The 6,925-nt window shown below is 52.9% G+C and overlaps 1 protein-coding gene across 2 annotated transcripts in view; it reads left to right on the top strand.

The window, feature by feature from the left end:
* The first annotated feature begins 1,087 nt into the window (after positions 1–1,087).
* Positions 1,088–6,925, top strand: part of MACROH2A2 (macroH2A.2 histone) — a 28,749-nt gene continuing 22,911 nt past the window's right edge. Inside the window, exon 1 of one of the 2 annotated variants that reach the window (XM_072870969.1) lies at positions 1,088–1,205. The gene's annotated coding sequence lies outside the window, so the exon portion shown is untranslated. Of the gene's footprint in view, positions 1,206–1,250; positions 1,341–6,925 lie in introns of those variants that run through there. The other variant, XM_072870968.1, reaches the window with a different exon arrangement.

The raw sequence follows: 6,925 nt of genomic DNA, 5'->3' as shown, positions 1-6,925 counted from the left end.
TCCTTTGGCAAAGCCAAAACCAAACTCTGGGAAGCCAGTGAATCTTTATGATCTTTTACAACGACAAAGGGAAAGCTGAAAGCATGGGTGCTTCTTTATCACTTTGTTCTGTTGTTTCCAGCCACCCTCCTAAAGTAACATTGCACGTGAGCTGGAGTGGTCTGGGTTAATACTATATCTCCTAGAGCATTACAATAGCCCCCAAATACCTTTCAAGCGGAATCAGTGCAACGATGCAAGATGTTTGTACAGGAATAACAATACATACCCAATTTCATGTTAAAATATCCCTGAGATCAGTTTAAGAGGTGTAGCCCTGCACTCTTCTGTTTGCATCAGTCTGTGATCACATATTTGGCGCTGCCAACAGACGTACTGTGAGACGATCGTAATACAATCCCTTATTGCGTATCTTAGAGCTCAAGCTCTCGAATCCGTGCAACTGCAGGGGGAAAAAAACCCTCAGCTTTCATTTAGAAAGCAAGTTAAGTTTGCAGCCCTCGTGGCTGAGTTGAAAAGCTTGTGAATGCCTTAAACGATCCAACGCAACAAGACACAAAGAGCTGCCACTATTCTTTGTTACGGCCGTTTTAAGCCAGTTTGGGGATGCTGGAACATTTGGATTAGATGCACCGTACCAAGACGCGCAGGTCACCTTGCCTAAGGGATATAGGCACGGGCGGCTCCCTTCCTAACAAAAACCGGACAGGGTGGGCGGAGGACACCTCAAAACCTATCCTCAAGCATTAGTCCAAGCTGGGACTGCCTTGAAACCTCTACGGCTCCAAACTGCTTCATCCCGTGACCAGGGAAAGGATGGGCAGCTGGGCTTTCTTCCTTTATGCTCCCGACTAATGCAAGCCCAGCAGCTCGTAGGGACTGGGGTCAGGGGAGCCCTTTCTCTCCTGAGCGTGGGGGGGGGGGGGGAGGGCGGGAGTGATGGAAGCGGCTGGAAGGGGGTGCCTGGGGGAAGGCGGGGGCGGCAGCAGCAGCCCTGGGGCCCGGGCAAGGAGGAGCGGCGCGATGTCTGGGAGGGCGGCAGCGATAGGGGGGTTGTTGCAGGCCCGGGCTGCAGTGACTCCTCCTAGAGGCGGTATGCGGAGCAGGAGGAAACCCCTTCCACCCCCCCCCCCAAGAGGAGCCGCCGCCATCGCCATTGAAACATACAATACGGGAAGAGAGCCGGCGGCTGAGGCGGAGCAAGGGTGCGGGCGGGGGGTGGGGAAGCCAAAAAGGGAAGGGGGGAGGTAGAGGGGGGCAAGGAGAGGAGAAAAAGAGGGGGAGAAAACGAAAAAAAGAGGAAGGGAAGAAAAGAAGGAGGCGGCGGCGGGCGCCGGCAGGTGAGGGGAGCGGCGGCGCGGGGGCTCCGGGGCCGCGGCGAGGCCCGCTCCTCTCCTTCCCTCTCCTCGCTCCCGGCCGCCCGACCCACCTTCTCCTCCCACTGCTGCTGCCTTTCTTCGCAGCCGCCCGGGAGGGACCGGCCATGGCCGCGGCGGGGGCAGCGGCCGGCCGCCGTGAGGGGAAGGGGGCGTGGGGGGGGGGAGGTGCGGCTGTGGGGAGGAACCGCTGTGGGCGACGGTTGGGGCGCGAGGCGGCGGCGCGCGCGGGGCCGAACCCGGGGGGCCGGGGTGAGGGGGAGGGGGGGCTCCCTGGGGGCTGCGCGCGGGCCCCGCGCGCCTGCGGCTCTCGCTCGCTGCCTCCCTCCCCCTTCGCCCCGCAGCCAGGCGAAGCCGCAGCACTTCCCGTTCCGGGGACGCGCTTGGCGGCAGCCGCCGCCGCCGCCCCTCGCAGGCAGCGGGCGAAGCCTCCGTGACGGCGGGAGCGAGCCCGCTGAGGGGAGGGTGGGGGCGAGCGTTTGCGCGGGAAAGCCAACGGCCACTCCCCCCCCTCCGCCGCGCCTCAGGGCGCCTGCGCGGCCGGCAACGGAGCGCGCACGCGGCGCCGCTGCGAACCCCCCGCCCTTTTCCCGTAGCTCACCGGCTCCCGGCCAATCAGCGCGCTCCCTCCTAGCCCGGGCTCCGCTGCGGCCGCCCCGCGCGCAGGTGGGGCCAGCGCGCTGGCCAATCAGCGGGCGGGGCGGGGCGGTGCCCGCCGACCTCGCGCCGCGCTCCCGGTGCTGGGGGCGGCCAATGGGCGCGCGCGCCGCTGCTCTGAGGGGAGTGGGCGGGGCGGATGTGTCTAGGCAACGGCGTGGCGTGCGTGAGGGCGTGTGTGGGGCGGGGCTGCCAACGGCCGCTAACTGCCGCGCTGGCCAGCCGGCAGCGCTGAGCGGCCGGGGCCGGGGCCGGGGCCGGGGCCGGGGCCGGGGCCGGGGCCGGGGCCGGGGCCGGGGCCGGGGCCGGGGCCGGGGCCGGGGCCGGGGCCGGGGCCGGGGCCGGGGCCGGGGCCGGGGCCGGGGCCGGCAGCACAGTGGGCTGGCCTGCCTGGCCCTGAGGTGGCTCCAGGGGCCTGGCGGTGGCTGGGTTGGCCCCTGCGAGCTCGGCAGCTCTCAGCGAGGTCAAAAGAAGACTCAGTCTGAGTCAGTAACGAGGCCCATCCCCTCAGCCTGCGAGCCGTGCTGTGCCACGGGGGTCGGCCTCTGCAGTTTGTGAGGGGAAGCCACCTCTGCAAGGGTTTTTTCTGGCTTCAGTGTGCCTGTGAAGCTTCTTTCAGTAGGAGTGCACTCTGTGTATGTCAGTTTTGAGTAGGTTGAGTCCAGGAGACATGTGACTTGCCCACTGAATAGTGTTATGTTTGTGTGTTGGTTGTGCCTTACTGATTTATTCAGGTAACAAGCTTCTTCTTTAGGTCTTCTGAGTCATTTTTGCAAAGTGGTGTTTGTATATGAGTGTGCAGTCTAAGTTGACCCCTAGATAGCATGCAGTCTTAGTTGACCCCTAGTCTTTGGATTGCTTGTCAACTCTTAACTGTTCAAGTAGATCTTAAGCTGGAGATGAGGAAAGTGCAGGTGTGTTGATAGTCCTGCAAGTCCTTGATTTCAGTCTTTGCCTGCTGACTTCAAGTTTTCTCAATATTTGGAATCAAGACTCATAGATGCCAAGCACTCATGAACTATCTGGAAATGGTGTCCAAGGCATCATTGGTGAATATATTTGGTAGAAATGGTTCCGGTACATTCCGGTACAAAGCCTTGCAAAGACTCGAGCATTAGTTCTGTGAGCCAGGACACTGAGGTCAGCATCCAGCTGTGCCTCAGTGTTTTAGCTTGTGTGAGCTTCTGGTGTAGCTCCCAGTGTAATGTCTGCTTCTGAACCTCTGGTTGTCTGAGGGAGGGCACTTGGCATGCTGTGCTAAATTTTAGTTTGCCAGATGACGTTGTAGCCACCTGTAAAGTCCAGAAGGGTAAGCTGCAATGCCAGCTGTTTTAATCTGACCAGGAATTTACCTAATCATTGCTCAAATATTTAGTGACAACTAGTTGCTAGTATGCATTTCGTATTTGGTGTAGCTATTATCTTGGCTTGCTTCTGCCTTGTGTATGATCTGGGATGTGAGGAGGAACGGCCAGAATTTACTTTTCTCCACCAGTGTTACAACAGTTTTGGTGCTATGTTGAGCAAACTAAGCTTTCTTTTCTTTTACTGTCTTCTGTGTTTTTTCTTAGAGAAAAATTTAGATTTGATGTATCTTGGGCATTTTGTACTGCACTGAACTTTCTGATGTGCATCCATGCTTTCTTGCCAGATCTTGACATGTTAATCTCAGAAAGCTGGCCAGGAAGTAGTTTCAAAGTTCAGGCTCACTTGGAGGTCGCAGTCTGTTTCTGTGTCTGCAGGTTATTCTTGCTTTCTAAAAATGATATGTGTCCTTACTGCCTAAAGATGATTGAGATTTTGTTGTTCTGAGCGTCTGTGTAGGAAGGACTGGAAAGTGGTTTTAGGGTTGCTTTGATAATCCCTGACCCGTCGGGATGCGGTGTGGGATACAAATTGCACAATGGTGAGAGGAATGTCCCAGGGCAGTCTGTTGTTCCAGTGTCCTTGTGTAGCAGTCATCACCCTCTGCTGATAACCATGGCGGAAGAACACGGGGTGGTAGCGTCTGTAGTGGAGGGACCCTCCAAGTGGCCAGCAGACCCACCTGAGAGAAGCAAGGAGGTAGAGCTTTTTTCCCAGCAGACAGAAGGAAAGTGCTGCTGCTTGTTTTGGGCTCTGAAGAAGATTTAACTCACAGAGGAAGGCCCAGCTTGCAAAAGTCTATCCTATTTTCATCATATTGTAGAGAGCTCTGGGAGATCTGGTAGCTACTAAATCCCCCATAGCAACACAGGGATGTTGGAGTCATGGCAGAGTAGGAGTGTGCCGTGACCAATTAAGGGATTGGAAACATTTAATTGCTTTAAATTGCCCGAGCCTCATGATGTCGTGGTAGCCAGATATAGATGCAGTTCTTCTAACTCAGCAAGGATGGACTTCACATAAATGACATGTCTGTGTTTTTTCATGGAGACTGTAGTTTATAAGGGCAAACGTAGAGACAATGAATCAGCTGGCAGTGAGGGAACTAATGTGGGTAGACTCAAGTGCTTTTCAACTGATAAGCCCTGGACACTTAGCTGTATCATCCAAAGAGAACAATTAGGACAGCAGTGCTGAACTTGTAGCTCTTCAGCTGTTTGCAGCTTTGGAGCGGTTCAGGTGAGTGCATCACATAACTGTGTCAGGGCAGAGCTCATGTGCATCCCCCAAGGTAAACCAAACCCCTGCCTGTGGGAGGAATGAGCCAGCAAGGCATGGACCCCTGGGGCCTCGCTGCAGACCAGGACCTCGCTGCAGGACCTCGCTTGCTCCTCTGTGCAAGAGAGCTTCAAGATCCCAAGGACTGACAGTCACCTGAGCCTGTGAACCATTCCCTTAGTGTCCACCCCCCAGGGTGCCTAGCATAGATAGATGGCAACCCCAGTGTACCATGTTTCTTTGTCCAGGTCCACAGGAGTTGTATTCTAGTAGGTGTGACTATGCCATAGCTTGTCGTTCTACCAAAAATTGCCTCCCATTGGATTAAAGACAAGATGAGACAAGAACATACTGTTCTATGTGTCACTCACCAGTATACCCTGGTCCATGTAAGTTGCAAAGAAGAGAGAGAGAGACAGTGTTAGCAGAGTTTTGAAACCTCTTTTGTATTTAGGCTCTCACAAAATTCTGCAAATGTACCTGATCTGTTACCTGCAGTGTATTTGGAAAAATGTTTTGGGATTCCAAAGGTTGCCGTTGCAGCAGGGGAAAAAGTAGCTGAGAGAGAAGGGAAAAATAAAGGGGTAGAGGCAGAGGTAGAAAGTTCAATGAGGCAACAGAAGAATGAGCCAGAAGTGATTAAACAGAAATTTATATAATGCAACAGCATGCCCCAGAGCGGTGTGCTTAGTTATACAAATATGTTTTGATTTTCCATCACAGAGATCAAGTGCAACCACGGTATTTTCTGTGGATGCAATCTCATGATGTTTGCTTTTTTTTTTTGTTGTTGATTTACATGCAGTTGGGATTTGGTACTACAGGAGCAAATATATGAGAGGTTAGCTTAATACTATTTTGATACATGATTGTTTGTAGTGTGCTCTTTCAGCGTGGCTCTCTGTAGGGATTTCAATGCAGGACTGAACTCTCGGGTGATGAAACTGTCCTGCTGGTATTGCAGGAATCAAATCGTAGCCTAGTGCATACACTTACTAAGTTCCACCTTAAAATGAGTTATTGTTGCTCATATTACTCATAAGAGGAGGCTGTTCCAGAAGTTCGCTCCTCTGATGGCTAGAAACCTAATTCCCAGCCTACGTTTCTTCATTAATTTGAATGTCAGTTATCACGAACTGAAAAGGACACTTCACAAAGGTTAATCGGTAGCATAATATGAAATTGAAAGTTTATAAAGGGTTTGTCACGAATTGCAGATTTCATTGAGCAAGAGGGCTGGAGGAAGGGACCTCGAGAGATCACCTCATCCAGCCTCCTCTCCCAAGGCAGATCCAAGGCTGCCCATGCCATTTCTGACATATATTCTCTAACCGTTTTAAAGTTGTCCCAGCGGGAAGATTCTGCCACCTCCCCATCTGACCGAGTCCAGTGCTCTGCTCTCCTCCTTGCTACACAGCTTTTGTTAGAGTCCTGCTCTTCTCCTGTCACTTTTATAGGGAACGCTTACTCCCTCCACCTTTGAAGCAGCCTTTTACGTCTCTAAAGACCATTATCGTGTCTCCCCGCTTCTTTTTGCCTTCCCTTTTAGTTTGTGTCAGACGTCTGGTCGTTCTTATCGCCCTCCTCCGGATGCTTGTTGCTCTGCATGCCTGAAGCGCGGTATCTGTGGTTGGACATAGCTCCTCAGCTCAGCGCGGGCTGTCCTCTTGCTTATACACCTTAGCAACAAGGTTTGCCTTTTCGCAACAGCTCTTTTTCCCCCTGCTGTAACCTGCTGGTCCTAATCAGCGGAGCTGCTTCCTAGCAATTGTTCCCTGTCCTACACAACTGATTACTCCTGCATCAATGCAATTAATGGATTGCTTGGGAATTTTTTCCACTTGTATCTGTTTGAAGTGGCCGTTGCCTTTAATCCACACTTGCAAGTGGTAGTTTATGAGCTTTTTTACCACCACTTGTGATTCCAGGCTGGCAGTTCACAGGGAACTCGAAGTGGGATGATGAGCAGCATCAATTTTGAGGTGTCCGTGTCTGATAGGTTTACTGGTTTAATCTTTCCCAACTTTTGTTATCATGCCTACATAATATATTGCATGCAGAAAGAAAAAATTATCTGGCTGATAGACAAGGACATGCCAGGGTTTTCTGGATCCCTGCAGACCCTGTGGTGATTTCATTTCCTTGATGAAATGAGTGAAATGAGTGTTCAAGTTAGGTTATAGTAGAAACCCACCCTTGAATTTGGCTCTTACGGATCAGCTGGTTTCTGTGAATGTCTGGCTTTGTAT

Source organism: Ciconia boyciana, chromosome 8 (assembly GCF_034638445.1).
Source record: "Ciconia boyciana chromosome 8, ASM3463844v1, whole genome shotgun sequence".
Classification (NCBI taxonomy): domain Eukaryota; kingdom Metazoa; phylum Chordata; class Aves; order Ciconiiformes; family Ciconiidae; genus Ciconia; species Ciconia boyciana.
This window is presented reverse-complemented; position numbering and strand designations above follow the sequence as displayed.